Source organism: Hyla sarda, chromosome 2, assembly GCF_029499605.1.
Source record: "Hyla sarda isolate aHylSar1 chromosome 2, aHylSar1.hap1, whole genome shotgun sequence".
NCBI lineage: Eukaryota > Metazoa > Chordata > Amphibia > Anura > Hylidae > Hyla > Hyla sarda.
The window spans coordinates 317722002-317741271 of NC_079190.1; the positions used below are offsets into that span (position 1 = coordinate 317722002).

A 19270-nucleotide genomic window follows, 5' to 3' on the forward strand; every position below is an offset into this window, starting at 1 on the left:
GACTCAATACCATTCTGCACATCAAATATGCGCAGGATACTATTCACACGTATCCTAAAAAGAACTGCCCCAAAATGGCCCCATGGTGTTTTTTCATTGAAAAAACACTGTGGCTAGATGTTAGCTGTACATCAATGAAAAAGCTCAAAATTATTTTTCCACTTTGCGATCAGTGCCGCGCGCTATTAGCGGCGAGTCCCGACTTCACTATGATGCCGGGCCTGCCGCGATATGATGCGGGGTCACCGTGTGACCCCGCATTATATCGCAGGACCAGGACTCAGGGCGTAAGTTTACGCCCTGGGTCCTTAACAGGTTAAAAAAAAGTGAAACACACACACAAAATTTTTAGAGCCCTGCCCGCTCACATATATTGATCCCTGTTTAAAAATTAGCTCAAATTTCATTATAAAAATATAAATTTCGGTAAATACATTTTTTCCCCATCACTACTGCATCCTTTTTTTTAATTTTTTTAATTATTTTATTTTTTTTTTATTTTTTTTGGTACCCAACAAATTTTGAAAAAAATGCCAAAGGGGCCAAAAATGCAATTTCCACTCAAATGCAAAAATGCCAGAAAAAACATCAGATGCAAGAAAAAAATGCAGGAAAAAAACCAAGTGGAAACTTAGCCTTAAGGGAACAAATCACTTAATTTCCACATTACTCTGGTTTGATAAAATGTACAAACTCAGCATCGAACCTAAAATATGACATTTGTGACTGCATTTTCTCTATAAAATATATGGGCATCTTATCCAAAGTAGTAGACATATACATGTTCTTCTTACACGCAAGTGACGGAAGCCCCTTTATACACATCAATATTAACGTAAGTGTACTTTGTACAGTCCCAGCAACTTGTGGGCCCGAAGAGAAGCCCGGTGATCATTCAAGGTCAAAAGCAGCTGTTGATGGTATAAAATCCGTCTCCCACTTGCGAGATCAGCCCAATAACACATCTTCCTCTCTTGGGCTTTCAACTTATATGCAGCAAGGGGCAGAGGGCAGAATTTGGGAAATAGGAGTAGCCCCAGCTGGATTAAGCAGTAAACACCTCGGCAGCATGTTCCCAATTTTCTTTTTCTCCCTCCTCCTCTCTTTTCTTTCTTTAAGGTAGCCAGGCAGGAGCTTTGCCAAAACTGTGCAGTCCCATGGGGAGATTCCCCCTCTCTGAGTGCGCCCCAGCGCCTGCCAGCTCAATTAAAGGGACACGAGGGGGAGGCTGCAGCTGGAGCTGTCCTGCTTCTCACAGCCAAGTCACAATTGTTTAGTCTGAAAGGCTTTTCAGGGAGTGCTGGCGTTCAGTGGCCCCCACATCTGGATCTGCGGCTAGACGGCCTCTCTCCTTGGCTGCTGTCCCTTGAGCCTGTGCAGTCTGTAACCCGGGGATCTGCTGACAGGCTGCAGTCAGACAGTGTGTGAAAGCAGCAGGGCTACCCCTCTGACATACAGCTTGGATAAATACAAGGAGCTTGGCTTCCCAAATCAGCAGGGCTCTCCCTTTTCTCCTAACTGTCTGTATAAGTACTGTATAGATTTAACTCTTGCAACTATGCAAGTCATAATAGCGTTAGAAAAAAAAAAGTATAGTGCCTTTTACTGTAGTCTACAATCCTGTGAAAGATAGTAGTCAGTGCAGTAAGGAAATAAATATATCTGGCGAGCTTCCAGAATATAGGGGGGAGTTATCATTGTACCTTTTTTGTGTGCTGGTAATGTGTAGGTGCACCAAAGTTATTAAATGCTTGCAAGGCATTTGATACATTTCCTGAAATGTCACTGTACACACACCAAAGAGCTAAGGCTACTTTTACACTGTTAGGCTAAATTTCTACTTGTTTTTTTTTGTCCTGCGTTTTTTGGTTTGAAAAAAAAAACACCTGAAAAAATGCCAGTGCAATTTCCTGCGTCTGGCGTTTTTCCTGGCGTTTTTTTCATTTGTGTGGAAATTGCATTTTTGGCCCCTTTGGCATTTTTGTTGGGTACCGAAAAAAAAAAAAAGGATGCAGTAGTGATGGAAAAAAATGTATTTGACAAAATGTATATTCTTTGTAACGAAATTTTAGTTACGTGTGTGTTTCACTTTTTTTTCCCCTCTATTTATTTTTTATTTTTTAGGTAGTACTACTACTCCCAGCATGGAACACACTGATCCATGATGGGAGTAGTAGTACCTGTACTAATAGACATATCGCCCCGGGTGTCAGGACAGGATGCGATCGTCCATAATATAGCAGAGATGTGGAGCGGCTCTATACAGCGCTCACATCTCTGCTCTGTACTCCAGGCAGTAATGTGAATAGAACATCACTCATTCATATTTTCGGCCAGAGTGGTGATTGGCCGGATGGTTGCAGCCAATCACAGCTCTCAGAGAGAAATATGAATGAGTGATGTTCTATTCACATCACTGGCCAGAGTATAGTGCAGAGATGCGAGCGCTGTATAGAGCCGCTCTGCATCTCTGCAATAGATGATCGCATCAGGTGTCAGGAGTGATACCCGCTGTGATCGTTCCTTAACATCAGGTACTACTACTCCCATCATGGAGCTAGCTCTGCTCCATGTTGGGAGCTGTAGTACCTACAGTACTCCTGACACCCGCTGTGTTCCTACTGTATAATGTATAATTGATGCGGCCAGACGCTCTCCTATGGTGCCCTGCACTGCCGTATATATTCACCTATTCATATTTCCCACAGAGAGCTGTGATTGGCTGGAACCATCTATCCAATCACAGCTCTCTGCAGGAAATATGAATAGGTGTATATATACGGCAGTGCAGGGGACCATAGAAGAGCGGCTGGCCGCATCTATACATTATACAGAAGGATCGCAACAGACTCGGGTTGGTCAATTAGTACAGGTACTACTACACACACTGTTCCATGATGGGAGTAGTAGTACCACCTAAAAAATAAAGAATAAAGAGTGAAAACACCCACACACTACATTTTTATTATTGTCGGACATATTTTTAGTGCCCTGCTGGCCCACATAAATTGATCCCTGTTTAAAAATTAATAACATTTTGTTATTAAAAATAAAAATTGCGCTAAAAACTATTTTTCCATTACTACTATATCTTTATTATAATGGTACCCTACGAAATTTTATTAAAAAAGGTATCTCCATCACTTTTTTTGGATCACTAAAGTCCAAAAGAGAATAAAAAACGCCTAAAAAACGCCAAAGTTAAAACCCACATGGCGTTTTTCTTGGCGTTTTTTTTACTCCCATAGACTTCTATGGGAGAAAAACGCCACGATTTCAGGGGAAAAAATGCCAGTGGCTCAACATGCTGCGATTTTGCAAAACCGCCAAGGAGCTGAAAACTGCCAAAACAGAGTGAAAAAATGCCAAAAGGATTAAAAAAAAAAATCGCCAAACTGAAAAATGCCAAGTGTAAAAAGAATTTTGCGATCTCTTATTGATTTACAGCTAACATCTGGCAGCAGCGTTTTTTGGCCGAAAAAACGCAATGCAGCAGAAATGGCGTTTTTCTTGTCATTTTTCCCCCCCAAAAAAACAAGTAGAAACTTAGCCTTAAAGTGGCTATGGACATTAAAGGGCTATTCCAGGCCAAAACTTTTTTTTATATATCAACTGGCTCCGGAAAGTTAAACAGATTTGTAAATTACTTCTATTAAAAAATCTTAATCCTTCCAATAGTTATTAACTTCTGAAGTTGAGTTGTTGTTTTCTGTCTAACTGCTCTCTGATGACTCACGTCCTGGGAGCTGTGCAGTTCCCCAGGGGGATATTCTCCCATCATGCACAGCTCCCGGGACGTGACATCATCATTGAGCAGTTAGACAGAAAACTTCAGAAGCTAATAACTATTGGAAGGATTAAGATTTTTTAATAGAAGTAATTTACAAATCTGTTTAACTTTCCGGAGCCAGTTGATATATATAAAAAAAGGTTTTGCCTGAAATACCCCTTTAAGGCTTTTTTTTTTTTTTTTTCACTTTGACCGCCCTTAACGTTATTGTAACAGAGCCTAATGGGAGTCATAATGGGCAAAGAGGATCCCAATGACTTGAATGGAATTCCTCTAACGTCAAGTATCCACAAAAGAAAATTAGCTAAAATTATCTTTATTCAGTATCAAAATGACACAAAAAGTCCAAACAACATTAAAAAACAACTAACCATTCAGGTTGGAGGAACTCCAATATTGGAGTGTTCCAAAGGATCAATCTCCAAAATTAAATTAACCCGACACGTTTCCCCGTACATAGAGAGAGATAAAGTTCATCAGGGGTAATCAGCTGAGATGTATACATGAAGATGGAAATGGAGGTGTAGAAAAATATATAAATATACCAACTGTACTATTCCACTCTATAGAGCAAATTAGTACATAACATACAGTACATAAATGGCACATATATAGCAGGCATATATATAGCACATAGATGGCACAAATACAGGTTGCACATAGCTGACAATAACATTGAAGCAAGACAGTCACGATGATGGTTCTTCCAGTGGCTTTATCAGACAACAAGATGTTCATAAATTAGCGTCCGAACTCCTTCATGTGGGTCTGAATGGTATCCACATTAGTATACAGAGGGGCAATAATTAATCATAATGTCCAACCCTTCTCAAAACATGTCCCGCACTGCTAGCTTTGCTCCACATGTATCCTTTATTGTGAAACATTTAATGTATAATATTCGCACACTTACTCCACAATGTTACTGTCCTTTCAAGCATAATACCGCCTGACTGGTAGGAGAGGGAACAAGCCACGGATAGGGTGGATACCTTGTATGTGATTGCATATACATATAAAACTGTCAGCCTCAATATAAAACAGATAGGGAAAATCTCTGCATGTCTGATTCCCAGATATAGGGTGCCTTGCCACCCTCCACTTCAAACATCTCCGGCTCCTGACCACTATCTCTCTGTAATCCTGGATGGTGGTGACTTTTTTGAGGGTGGCAAGGCACCCTATATCTGGGAATCAGACTTGCAGAGATTTTCCCTATCTGTTTTATATTGAGGCTGACAGTTTCATATGTATATGCTATCACATACAAGGTATCCAGTCTATCCGTGGCTTGTTCCCTCTCCTTCCTGTCAGGCGGTATTATGCTTGAAAGGACAGTAACATTGTGGAGTAAGTGTCAGTCCTTTCAGTGGTCCTAGAAGTGCACGAATATTATACATTATGGGGGAGATTTATCAATACCTGTCCAGAGGAAAAGTTGCTGAGTTGCCCATAGCAACCAATCAGATTGCTACTTTCATTTTGAAAAGGCCTCTGCAAAATGAAAGAAGCGATCTGATTGGTTGCTATGGGCAACTCAGCAACTTTTCCTCTGGACAGGTTTTGATAAATCTCCCCCCATATGTTTCATAATGGAGGATGCTCTATCAAAGCTAGCAGTGGGGGACATGTTTTGAGAAGGGTTGGACATCATGATTAATTATTGCCCCTCTGTATACTAATGTGGATACCATTCAGACCCACATGAAGGAGTTTGGACCCTAATTTATGAACATCTTGATGTCTGATAAAGCCACTGGAAGAACCATCATCATGACTGTCTTGCTTCAATGTTATAGTCAGCTATATGCTTGGACTTTTTGTGTAATTTTTATACTGAATAAATTTAATTTTAGCTAATTTTCTATTCTGGATATTTGTGGTTAAGGTTAGCTTAAGTGGACGTGGTGGTCCAGTGACTTGTGATTCCTCTAACGTCCGTTATAACTCTGTTTTGCGGCTGAAGAGAGCAGGAGAAAAATACTTTGCATGCACAAATTTTTCCCCCCCTATCTTCCTAACAGACGTCACCTACCAGGCACAAGGAGTCTATTCTAAATCTGGACTGGTGTATTTTTGCGACTTTTTGTTGGTTCTTACGCAAAAATTTGCAACTTTTTTTTGAAAAGTTGTACTTGATAAAGTCATTACCACTGCAAAAAAGTAACTTTAACAACTGGTTCATATACAGTTTGAAAAAAAAAAAGTGTATACTTAAAGGGTAGCTCCCACCATCCTATTTTTTTTTTTTTGCTAGCCCGTTCCCCCCCCCCCCCGCTATGGCACTAGCCCGTTCCCCCCCCCCCCGCTACGGCACTAGCCCGTTCCCTCCTCCCCCCCCGCCCCGCATACCCCGTTCCCTCATTACACTTGCAGTTACTGCAGAGTCCAGCAGCGGGCATGCAGGGACAGCGGCGGCAACGAGGCGGCGGCGGCGATGTGCGGGAGGAGTGGCCTCCCAGCCAGTGGCCGGGGAGACAATGCGCTCGCTCCCGCCTGTCTGATTGACAGGCAGGGAGCGAGTGCAGCCTAACTGTAAAAGGACTGATTGCCACTCCAAAATCAGTCCTTTTTCAGTGGCCGGTTTTTAAATGTAAATTAAACCTTTTTAATGGAAAAAAAATAAAATAAAAGTATATTAGAGATATTTTGTAGTACATAAGTACTACAACATATCAAAAAATAAAGTTGGTGACAGTGCCCATTTAAGGGTCATGAAAATGAGCACAAAACACTGCACAGCACTAACTGTGTGACAAATATACACCAAAACAATGATAAATTCCCCCTGCATGTTTTTGTGATATTTGTGATGTATGCCAAATACCCGGCCTAATGTTAACGCCCATTCTGCTGCATTGCGTTTTTTTTGTGAAAAAACGCTGCGGCCAGATGTTAGCTGCAAGTCAATAGGGAACTGCGAAATGCCAAATCCACTTGGCATTTTTCATTTTGGCATTTTTTTTAATCCTTTTGGCATTTTTGGGCTCCTTGGCAGTTTTTAAAAAACGTCCTCTTGTCAAGACTTTGGCGTTTTTTCGGGAAAATCTTGGCGTTTTCCTCCCATAGTCTATGGGAGTGAAAAACACCAAGAAAAATGCCATGTGGGTTTTAACTTTGGCATTTTTGCAGGCGGTTTTTATTCTCTTTTGGACTTTAGTGATCCAAAAAAGTGATGGAGATACCTTTTTCATTAAAATTTCGTAGGGTACCATTAAAAAATAATAATAAAAAAGATAGTAGTGATGGAAAAATATTGGATTTAATGAAATTCATCTTTTTTATAACAAAATCTTAATTAATTTTTAAACAGTGATCAATTTATGTGGGCAGGTAGGGCACAAAAAATGTAGCCGACAATAATAAAAAAAAAATTTTTTTTTTAGGTTGTACTACTACTCTCTGCATGGAACACACTGTTCTATGATGGGAGTAGTAGTACCTGTACTAATTGAAAGATCACCGGGGTCCCTTGCGATCCTCCTGTATAATGTATAGATGCGCTGCTCTTCTATGGTCCCCTGCACTGCCTATATATACACCTATTCATATTTCCATGCGTCATCACCTATGTCATGGACACACTTCATTGATTGACAGCTGTGAGCGCAGGGCCACGCCCCCTCCCTTTGAGAGGAATTCAGAATAGTGAGCTGAATTAAAAGTGTAATAAAAAATAAAGGTGCTAGACACATAAAAATTTGATGTACATGGTCAGGATTAGGTACTGAGCGATATTAAAAAAAATTTTTTGGTTGGATCTGATGGGTACGCTTTAAGCACTCTCCACCATGTTAAGCTGTGCCTTTGCCAAAATCACTTGCTTTTGGTAGTTTTTACACATCCTCTTGGTGGTAATTTCTGCTTTTTGTTGGGAACACGCCCATTTTTGGTTAACCACGCCCATTTTCTTGTAACAAAAAAACACTCTGAGGGTTTTCAAAAGTGTAGGTTGTGCGGTGTAAAATTTGGGTGCAGAATTAGTCGTACGAATGGTGCAACAAAAATCTAGGCGCATAAACCAAGAAAAAAAGTCGGTTGGACTAAATCAGGGCCAGTGTTACTGTTCAACCCCACACAAATTAACAGATTTAAAAAAAATAATAATAATAATTGTAATTTACTAATTTCTGTGACAAGTGGAGATTTCAAATAAGATTAGGTCAACTATTGTCCAGTTGTAAAAATTGGGATACCTCTGCTAGGGTCGAAGATACTGTTGTTTAGCCTCACGTACATTTTAACTATGTGTAGTTCTCCAACAGGCTCTAAATAACTGGGTTTCTAAATTTACAACTAAAAGTTAACCACATCTCTTCTGCTCTTAGTCCAAACCATTCTGGGGATCAAATTAAACTGGTAAAGATATTACCACAATGGACATCTGTGCACCTCATCGTCCCCTTACATTTATCTAGACAAAACTAGTACTGAGACCACCTTATTGGGGAAAATGATTACCTTGGTATAAGGTAAGGTTTCTTTGATCAGAAACATGTACCTGTGAGTCACTGGATGTAACTGCACTGTAATCACCCCTATGGTCTTCAGAAACTTTGTAGAGCTGGTACATGAAGTTCAGCTCCCATTTACCTGCAATTTATTATTTAAGGGTAGGGTCACTTGGAGCACATCCAAAGCCATTTCACGCTTTGGATGCGCCGACAACAGTCAAAAGAGCGTGCTCCCTGCTGCGGCTGGGTAGATCAATGCGTCCGCTTCTATAGGTGGATTTCCTGCTGTAGACACAGTGCTGCCCGCCCGCAGCAGGGAGCTCTGAGACTGCCATGCTTCATTCATTGTCTATCGAGCGGTGCTTGGCAATGTTTGGCTTTCACTTTTGGAAGTACTCCCTTAACACCCTATTGATAAAAGAGCAAGGACTTACATAATTGCAGAAATCATTATAGGTATAATAGATCTGTTACATTTTTAACTGTTGACTTGTAAGGGGACTGAAGAAATCAGTTTTTTCTTCCTTTTCTGGATAGAATAGTGCAACCACTATGCTAAGCAATAAAAGGAACAGAAACCTGATGGGAAAAAACAAAGTGTGAACAGAGTCTAAGCTAAGCATGTTATACTATAAATGTCCTCAGCATTTTTTAATAATATTTGCAATAAAAAATAAATAAAAACAAGGCTGAAAAAATACAACATGTGTTTAAGCTAATGCAACAGTTTAAACAGTCAGTAAAACCCATGGCAGACTCCAAATGTTCTGCACTCGTGTCCCACTTGGCCCTAACACTGTGGGTATCAGGGCACAGACTTAAATGTGACTCAAGTGCAGAACATTTATTGTTTATAGAGAGTGATTTTACAATATGTGCATTTATTAACCCCTTAAGGACGCAGCCCTTTTTCACCTTAAGGACTGAGCCCTTTTTCGCAATTCTGACCACCATCGCTATATGAATTAATAACGCGAAAATGCTTTTACCAAATATTCTGATTCTGAGATTTACTTTTTTTCGTGACATATTCTACTTTATTTTGGTGGTAAATTTTCGGCGCTACTTGCATCCTTTTTTGGTGAAAAATCCCCAAATTTGGCATCATAAAATGGAGATATTTTAGCTTTTTGAAAAAATTAGAGTGCTTCAAAGTAGAGCAGCAATTTTAAAAAAATGTATGAAAATTGCTAAATCCTAAGGGACAGATGTTACAGAACTACAACTCCCAGCATGCCTGGGCAGTCTAGGCATGCTGAGAGCTGTAGTTTGGCAACATCTGGAGGGCTACCGTTTGGGCACCACTGTAACATTGGTCTCCAAACTGTGACCCTCCAGATGTTGCAAAACTACAACTCTTAGCATGCCCAGACAGCCTTTGGCTGTATGGGCATGCTGGGAGTTGCAGTTTGGCCTTCCTAGTGGTTGCCACAGTAAAGATTGCTTTACTTTCACTTTCAATCCTCCCCCCCCCCCCCCCCCCCACGACGATTCTCTACCTGAGCCAGGATCCAGCAGTCTCCAGCGAAGATCCCGGGTCCCCAGGCATCTTTTCCTGCAGGTACGGCCTCCATCTTTTTCCCACGATCCCCTCGACATCCCCCTGTCCTGCGCTGCCATTGGTCAGAACTCTGTTCTGCTAATGACAGGGGATAGGAGGAGATCGCAGCTCTGCAACCTCACTCCTATCCCTTAGGCTGATCGGGGCTGTCGCTGACAACTCCGATCAGCCCTATTTTCCGGGTGATTGGGTCACCAGAGTCTGAATTGACATGCGATTTTCTCCGATCGCCGACATGGGGGGGTCTCAGGACCCCCCTGGGCGATGTGCCGGGATGCCTGCTGAATGATTTCAGCAGGCATCCCGATCCGGTCCACAACCGGCTAGCGGCGGGGACCGGAATTTGGCCTTTGTATAGTGGATTTTATTCAGCAACTTTATGTTGGTAACATATTTAGTCACTATGCAGTGGTAATGGTGTAGAGCTATTATTTATCCCATGTATACTGGTACTATTGGTTATATTGTTCTCAGTATAGAAGATTTTGTTAGTAACAATATCATGGTGATATGTATGGTGATAATATTCCTCCTTATATACTGGCATTGTTAATATTGGTCTCAGTATACAGGATTCGGTCAGTAACAGTATGATGGTGATATTTATGGTGATAATATTCCCCCTTGTATACTGGTATTATTGGTCTTGGTATACTGGATTTGGCCAGTAACAGAAGATGGTAATATGTATTGTGATAATATTCCTCCTTGTATACTGGTATTAGTGGTCTCAATATACTGGATTTATTCAGTAATAGTATGATGGCAATTTACTCAGATTGATTATAGGTATACAGTATTATATTGCATAGAAAGTACCTGTGTTAACCTCTAGTGTTTTTTGGGAGGTGTTAGGTACTCAAGTATATCTGACTATAAGTAGTGACTTTTCAAAGTCTTGGTAATACTCTACATATTTACCAACCAATGGATGTTGCAAAACTCCCTTTACGGGCATGATAGGAGTTGTAGTTTTGTGCTGTATTGCCATGTATAAAAAATACATTTGTAAAGGGGAGGAGATAGCCGTGCCCACTGGGGCACCAAAGTATAATTCTGCATCCAGGCATCCATGACCCTAGCTTCCTTTATATTTTCTCCAGTTCTAGAGATCTCAGAGCTTATATTGGCAGGGTGATAGATTTCAGCAGAACTATAATGTCTCTAATTTCTCTATGACATATCAGAATATTGTTAGACTGCATAGCATGGAGAATATTTACACATGGACCTATGTAATGCTTCAAATAAACAAGGAACTGATGTGAAACTTTTTTTTACTATGTCCAAGTCTTCAGTCTATTTTAGTTTTTAAATAACTGCGCTGTTTATGTACTATTTTACTGTGTTCCACAGTGTTGTGTATTCTTTATATTTAGACAATCCTGACCTTCTGCAATTTTTATCTCAACAAAACAAAGAATTTAAATTTTTGGTATGCCACATTCAAGATCCATGTGCAATGTGCACATTTCCATCTATTACATTGCAAGAGCCACCAACAGAACACACCACATATATAAATAGACTTTAAATCTGCAGTTTCTTTTTAAGGCTGGGTTCACACGGTATTGCCAATATATTTAGGTCAAATCAGAATTGGGCTCAACGCCTAAAAAAAGCTGTACATATTTTAATCATAGATTTCTCTGCTTTAGTTTCACTCCTGGTCTGGCTAAAAATACTAACCAAATAACTGACTAAAAAACATAATACGGTGTGTGACTAAAAAACATAATACGGTGCACTTGTTTCACTATAATTACGCGTTAAGAATATCAGAACACAATTAGTTTGACCACCTATTAGGAAGTATATGAGCAAATCTTTACAGATTCTCTTCTCCATTAATTCAGAAAAAAATATCTGACCTAGAGCTGAAAGAATTTGAGATGCCCTAACCTGTACCTTAGAGAGGGTTCTTGACTTGTTATCATTTGAATGAAGAAGTGTACATATAACTCCAAAACACAAAGGTATGAATTTAATAGAAACTGTTGGTTCTTTGCTGGTCTGCAGTTCAGCAGGAACAAGAGGTTTGTTTAAGATCCTCAGGAGATAAAACACTTCTGAAAGTGTTTGCCTTAAGTAAGGTACGTGCATAGAAGGCTTTGCTGTTCATTACAACTCACCACTAGATTGGTAAAGGGGACATAAGTGAACAAACAAAAACCTGACAGTATTGTTACACAATGTCTACCTGAGTCAATATTTACATGTAATGATGAACGAATAAACACATAGAATGATGAATATATATAATCAAACCCATTTGTATAACCATGTATGGCTGCTATGACTCAAGTTACAGCATTTATATATATATATATATATATATATATATATTTCCCCATTACTTTCCCACATTCTGCTCCCACATAAAGTTTCTATACATTTTGTTCGCCTTGTCTTTTCTACTGCGCTAATACAATTGTCTAGCAGAATCTGACACCAAAGAAATATGAGGGAGGAGGTTGGCTCGATCAGTACTTGGATTTGTGTTCTTTTCTGTGTTTGTCTGGTTTACTAATATCACGTAAGTGCAGTATTATGAAAGTCAAATTACGGAAACCCTCTCCCTTTCAGACGTGCTGCCTGTAACACATTCCTTCCACATCATTGGCTGCTTCCTGTTTACTCATCTCTCTGTCTCCCTCATTTTGTCTTCATCTTTCCATTTCCTAAAGAGGCAGCACACTGAAATTGTTACTTTCCATTTCCAGTTACAGTACATCAAACATTCTGTTTTCCCAGCTTATCACAAAATAAACTGGAAACAGATGCATCCTGGGCACTTTTTCCTGAGTTTTGCTGATTTTGCTTTTGTACACAGTAGACTACAAGCTTATATTTATTTGAAGCATAAAGTTTAAACATCTTCACCACAGTACATTCTACATAAATTCACCACAGTACATTCTACATAAATGGAAGATGATATTCACTGCTAAACAAAAACACCTTGCTTTCTCCAGTTTATCTGTTCCTTGATAGATGACACAGAAGGTGTGCGTTTAGATGGAGTAGAAAACAGTAGGTAAGTGTATGATGGGGACAGATACAATTATTTTAAAACCCTACAGTGATGTCAGCTGTCAGTACTGCCAGCAAAAACAGTTCTGACCCTTCAAGTCATTGACTCCACAGTACTTCTAAAGGTGTCCAGTAGGATCTGGCACCAAGACTGTACAGCAGATCCTTATGTTGCAAGTCCTGTATGTTGCAATGTGAGTTGTTCAAATATCTGTCTTGTTTTTTCCAGCACATCTATCAGATGATTAATTGGATTGAGATTTCAAGAATTTGGAAGCAAAGTCAACGTCTTGTCATGATTCTTGTACTAATGTTTGCAGTGTGGCTGGGGGCATTATCTTGCAAAAATAGGCCACTGCCATTAGAGAATACTGCTGCCATGGAGGTGTGTACTTAGTCTGTAACAATGGACATTATTACTCTACCCAAAGTTTCCCAGCAGATCGTTGTCAGGAACATAACATTATCAGCTTGCCATACTGTAAATAAAATGTGAAAAATGTATCTTACCTAAAATTTCATTTCCTGGAGTACGTAGGCAGCACACAAATGGGTTATTGGATTCTCATTGACCAAGAATAAAAGAGATAGATCTAGCAATAAAATCAGAAAGAAAAATAGTTAATTAATTACGCTGTTCTACAGGTAAAAAGTTACGAGCATGAAAACTGCTGTTCTTACATAATTTTGGGGTGCTAAAAACGTAAATAACATAAAAAAATTTATATTGGCTCTAGTTTCCATGATATAAGTAACCAAGTAATGAAGTAAGGTTTATAAAATGCATGATTGAACTTACACCATAGATTACATAGTCAGTATTGGCGACCAATAGAAAACCACCAAGCGTACCAAACCAAGATGATGCAATATTATCTAATATTACGTCATCAAATTCTATAAAAGTCACAGTATCTGTTGCTTGGCGAGTTTAGGGTGGGTTCACACTGGGTTTACTAACTACAGGACCCGGATCCAGCTTGGGGCAGTTAAAACCTAATTTTTGCCCTGTATCCAGTTTTCTGATCGGACTGAAAACAGTGGGATGCTGTGGGTTTCAGTCCAGTCCGAAAACCAGATATGGGGCAAAAATGTCACTATGTGACTCCGGAGGGCTCATTCAAATGAATGAGAAGGGGTCTGGGTCTGGGTGGGATACGGAAGAGCGCGGTTTTCACTCCCCCTTGGCCGGATCTGGTTCCCATAGTTAGTAAATGCAGTGTTAACCCACCCTAAACTCGCCAAAGAACAGATACTGCTACTTTTATAGAATTTGGTGACATAATATTAGCTAATATTGCATCATCTTGGTACGCTTGGCGGTTTTCTGTTGGTCACCAATACTGACTATGTAATCTATGGTGTAAGTTGCATCATGCATTTTATAAACCTTACTTCATTAGTTGGTTGCTTATATCATGGAAATATAAATATAATTTTTTTAATGTTATTTTCGTTGTTTGCAACGAAAAAGTATGTAAGAGCAGCTGATTTCACGCTCCCAACTTTTTACCTGTAGAGCAGTGATTATTAGACTATTACCTGTAGTTGGAAAATGTAAAATGTCTGTTGCATGAAAACTAGAGCCAACTAACAAATTTCATTATTATGTGTGAAATTCATTTAAAAAAATGGCACATCTCATTTCTGAAACAAAAAAAATTTGAAAATGTGTAGAAAAGTGTTATGTACACCTGGGTATCTCCAATAAGACTACTGCAGAAGCCACCAAAGCATGTATAGTATGCTGCAATATTATTTTTATTGGGTGGGTAAATGTATGCTGCCTTCAGGTAAATTTTCCACTTCCTGGTCGTCCTATGACAGTACAGGAATGGTACATCAATGGTAAACTAGAGAGTAAAGGTTACTGATTTTCAGCTCTAAGTGCTGATCCCTTAGATGCTTAGACGTCTAGCCTTTAATGCTTTATGAAAGTTGCAGGAGAAGTACACATGGCTGCCTTCCAAATTTGATCCATGGGTACATGGTATTTCTCCACATTTTTCATTAACAAAGAAAAACATCCAACCCTGGCTGAAGTTGGCAAAAACAAACATCAAGTCCCCCAAAGCACATTGGAAAATGTGTTATGGTTTCATGAAACCAAGGTTGAACTTATTGGCCAATCAGTAGTTTCAAAAGGTATGTTTGGCGCAAAAAACAACATTGCACTTCACCCAAAGAACATATATCCTCAGTGAAGAAAGGTGGTGGCAGTATCATGCTTTGAGGCATTTTTTTTTTCAGCTGGAAGCGGGGTCATAGTCAGTGTAGAGGGAATTATGAACAGTTCCAAAAACCAGGCAATTTTGGCACAAAACCTTCAGGCATCCATTAGAAAGCTGCAGAAGAAGTTCAGCGCGAAAACGACCCAAAGCACATAATCAAATGCACAAAAGCATTACTTTACTAGTAGGAGAATAACATTTTGGAATGGCCCAGCCACAGAGCTCAGACCTTAATCTTATTGAACATATACACACACATACATACATAATAAATGCATACACACACATCTATCATAAACATATCATACATACATCTATCATACACACTCATGTTTCACGCATACATAATATATACATACACACATCATCATAAATAAATACATAATACATACACACATAAATACATAATACATACATATACACAAAAATACATAATGCATATATACATAATACATACACACATCCCATCCTTGGTCACCTCACCCCCAGTCCAACCACCCTCCTGACCTGCGGCCGCCATGAAGATTGCTCAAGTGCCATGTTGAGGTCAGAGGCAGGACATGCCAACTTCCATCCACTGCAGTATACTTTGCTGGCCCCCACTTCTTCCTCACACTGAGGTATGGCCACTCGGCACCAGCAGTTGCAGGCATGGCAACCTCAGGGACTAGAAGCAGACATGCATGCGTGAGCGGAGCATGTCTAACAGCAGGCGCAGTGGCAGCTGGGAGCAATGTGGTAGTTTCTATGTATGTGGCCAGAGCTTCCGGAGCCGCAGACTAGAAGAAGAAAAAAAAAGAAAAATTTGCCCCATGGCCAGTCCAGCTTTGTTTAGAACATTTTTGCAAGGAAGATGTACCATGCTAAACTCCTACCTGATTGCTGTAATAAAAGCAAAAGGTGCTTCACCAAAGTATTAGTTTAAGGGTGTGCACACTTATGTAACAACTCCTTCATGTTTTCTTTGCACTAGTTTTGGCAAATCTTCACAATGTTTTCCTTTACCTACTTTACCTTTAATCAGAGGTAAAATGGAAAATGTCTCCAATCTACTTTTGCCTAAGAAGGCGACATTTCAGAGCAAATATGATGCTTCTTTATTTCATTGAGACACAGAATTGGATGATTCCTCCTAATGTTAGTCAGTCTTTTCTCTTTCATTTCCCAGGCATGAGGTCAGTGTTATGACTAAGCATGGGGAGAGAGCTCTTTCGGGTAATTACATTAAATTCTTTCCTTTAAAGGGGTTATCCAGGAAAAAATATTTTTTTTAATATACAGTCATGGCAGTAAATGTTGGCAACCCTGAATTTTTTCAAGAAAATGAAGTATTTCTCACAGAAAAGGATTGCAGTGACACATGTTTTGCTATACACATGTTTATTCCCATTGTTTGTATTAGAACTAAATCAAAAAAGGGAGGAAGAAAATTCAAATTGGACATAATGTTACACCAAACTCCAAAAATGGGCTGGACAAAATGATTGTCACTCTTTCAAAATTGTGGATAAATAAGATTGTTTCAAGCATGTGATGCTCCTTTAAACTCACCTGGGGCATGTAACAGGTATGGGCAATATAAAAATCACACCTGAAAGCAGAAAAAAAAAGAGAGAAGTTTACTTAGTTTTTGCATTGTGTGTGTGTGCCACACTAAGCACGGGCAACAGAATTGAGAAGAGAACTGAGGACTTGAGGACCAAAATTATGGAAACATATCAACAATCTCAAGGTTACAAGTCCATCTCCACAGATCTAGTTTTTCCTTTGTCCACAGTGCGGAACATCATCAAGAAGCTTGCAACCCATGGCACTATAGCTAATCTCACTGGGCGTGGACAGAAGAGAAATTTTTTTGAATGGTGTCAATGCAGGATAGTCCGGATGGTGGATAAGCAGCCCCAAACAAGTTCCAAAGATATTCAAGCTGTCCTGCAGGCTCAGGGAGCATCAATGTCAGCGCAAACTGTCAGTCGACATTTAAATGAAATGAAACGCTATGGCAGGAGACCCAGGAGGACCCCACTGCTGACACAAGAGACATAAAAAAGCAAGACTACATTTTGCCAAAATGAACTTGAGTAAGTCAAAATCCTTCTGGGAAAACGTCTTGTGGACACATGAGACCAAAATAGAGCTTTTTGGTAAAGCACATCATTCTACTGTTTAGCAAAAAAGGAATGAGGCCTACAAAGAAAAGAACACAGTACCCACAGCGAAATATGGTGGAGGTTCAATGATGTTTTGGGGTTGTTTTGCTGCCTCTGGCACTGGGTGCCTTGAATGTGTGCAAGGCATCATGAAATCTGAGAATTACCAACGGATTTTGGGTCACACTGTGCAGCCCTGTGTCAGAAAGCTGGGTTTGCATCGGAGATCTTGGGTCTTCTAGCAGGACAATGACCCCAAACATACGTCAAAAAGCCAGAAATGGATGGCAACAAAGCGCTGGAGAGTTCTGAAGTGGCCAGCAATGAGTTCAGATCTAAATCCCATTGAACACATGTGGAGAGATCTTAAAATTGCTGTTGGGAAAAACACCCTTCCAATAAGAGACCTGGAGCAGTTTGCAAAGGAAGAGTGGTTCATCATTCCGGCTGAGAGGTGTAAAAAGCTTATTGATGGTTATAGGAAGCGACTGATTTCAGTTATTTTTTCCAAAGGGTGTGCAACCAAATATTAAGTTAAGGGTGCCAATAATTTTGTCCAGACCCTTTTTGGAGTTTGGTGTGACATTATGTCCAATTTACTTTTCTTCCTCCCTTTTTTGGTTTAGTTCCAATACACACAAAGGAAATAAACATGTGTACAGCAAAACATGTGTTACTGCAATCCTTTTCTGTGAGAAATACTTCATCTTCTTGAAACATTTCAGGGGTACCAACATTTACGGCCATGACTGTATCAACTGGCTCCAGAAAGTTAAACAGATTTGTATATTACTTCTATAAAAAAAATCTTAATCCTTTCAGTACTAACGAGCTGCTGAAGTTGAGTTGTTCTTTTCTGTCTAAGTGCTTTCTGAGGACACCTGTCTCTGGAACTGTCCAGAGTAGAAGCAAATTCCCATAGCAAACCTCTTCTACTCTGTGCAGTTCCCGAGAAAAGCAAAGATGCCAGCAGAGAGCACTGTTGTCAGACAGAAAAGAACAACTCACCTTCAGCAGCCGATAATTATTGGAAGGATTAAGATTTTTTAATAGAAGTAATCTACAAATCTGTTAAACTTTCTGGAGCCAGTTGATATATATATATATATATATATATATATATATATCGTGTGTGGAAGAGCAGCACTTCCAAATTGCAATAAATAAGTGGGTGCCAGCAATCTCTGGGACCCCGGTCCTGGGTCCAAATCCAGTCAGAGAAAAGAAGGGCGATTTCAGCACACCAGGAGTTTCAAGTGAAAAAAGGTTTTATTCCAAGTGAACAAGCTACGTTTCTGTGGTCTCACACCCCCTTTGTCAAGCTACAACTGAGTGATCCTTGAGCCATTTTATACACACCTTGATAGAGGCTCATTAATTATACAATAGATATAAAAAGTGAAATACATAAAAAATAATATCATACATAGTGTTTAAGGGACATACATGTTAGCGAGGCTAATCACACAGAAAGAGACCTGAAATGCGTTATTATTGACCATATTCCCCCCCCCCCCTAAAAGAGGAGGGGACCGTACTAATATGCTTAAACACAGAGAATTACAGTGGATACATGAACTACAGTCCCTTCGTCCGAAGGACCTGAACGTTGAGCTCGAGGTGACTCCGCAGATTTATAGGGTGTAATTTTGTAGACTGATGCTTCGGCTATACCCCCATTAGTTTGGATTTTATGATGTGATTCTATTCACCTATACATTTATATCTGTTTTTCTATATATTAATTTGTCTATAATTTTTTAGCTTTTTAGTGTAATCACTGGACACGGGACAGGGGCTGAACTACAGAGGAGAACCATAGAGGAGAATTTCTATCCACACATCTGTTGTTTGAGAACATTTCCCTTCCGAGGTTGCCGACCCTTGGGCTTCCCCCTCCCCCCTTTTTTTCTCTTTGTTTTCAATTAATGAATATGTGGTATCTGTAGTATCAGTATCGCACTGAAACCATGTCCTGTCATCTATAATAAATATCTCTCTTAATATTACTTTGGCGCAGTTCATTATTGAGACTTGGTGATTTTTTTATG

At 39.7% G+C, this 19270-nt stretch overlaps 2 long non-coding RNA genes across 3 annotated transcripts in view; one reads left to right on the forward strand and one right to left on the reverse strand.

The window, feature by feature from the left end:
- The window catches only part of LOC130357915 (uncharacterized), a 170054-nt gene extending 156621 nt beyond the window's left edge, over window positions 1-13433 (reverse strand). Inside the window, exon 1 of the long non-coding RNA XR_008889323.1 lies at window positions 13349-13433. This is a non-coding gene — a long non-coding RNA (uncharacterized LOC130357915). The remainder of the gene's footprint in view (window positions 1-13348) is intronic.
- Window positions 5058-19190, forward strand: LOC130357914 (uncharacterized). 2 transcript variants are annotated; one of them, XR_008889321.1, is made up of 3 exons: window positions 5058-5140; window positions 13068-13223; window positions 18984-19190. It is a non-coding gene; the product is annotated as an uncharacterized LOC130357914 (long non-coding RNA). The 2 variants fall into 2 exon arrangements; XR_008889322.1 differs by lacking the exon at window positions 5058-5140 and adding an exon at window positions 12705-12842.
- The last annotated feature ends 80 nt before the right edge of the window (window positions 19191-19270 follow it).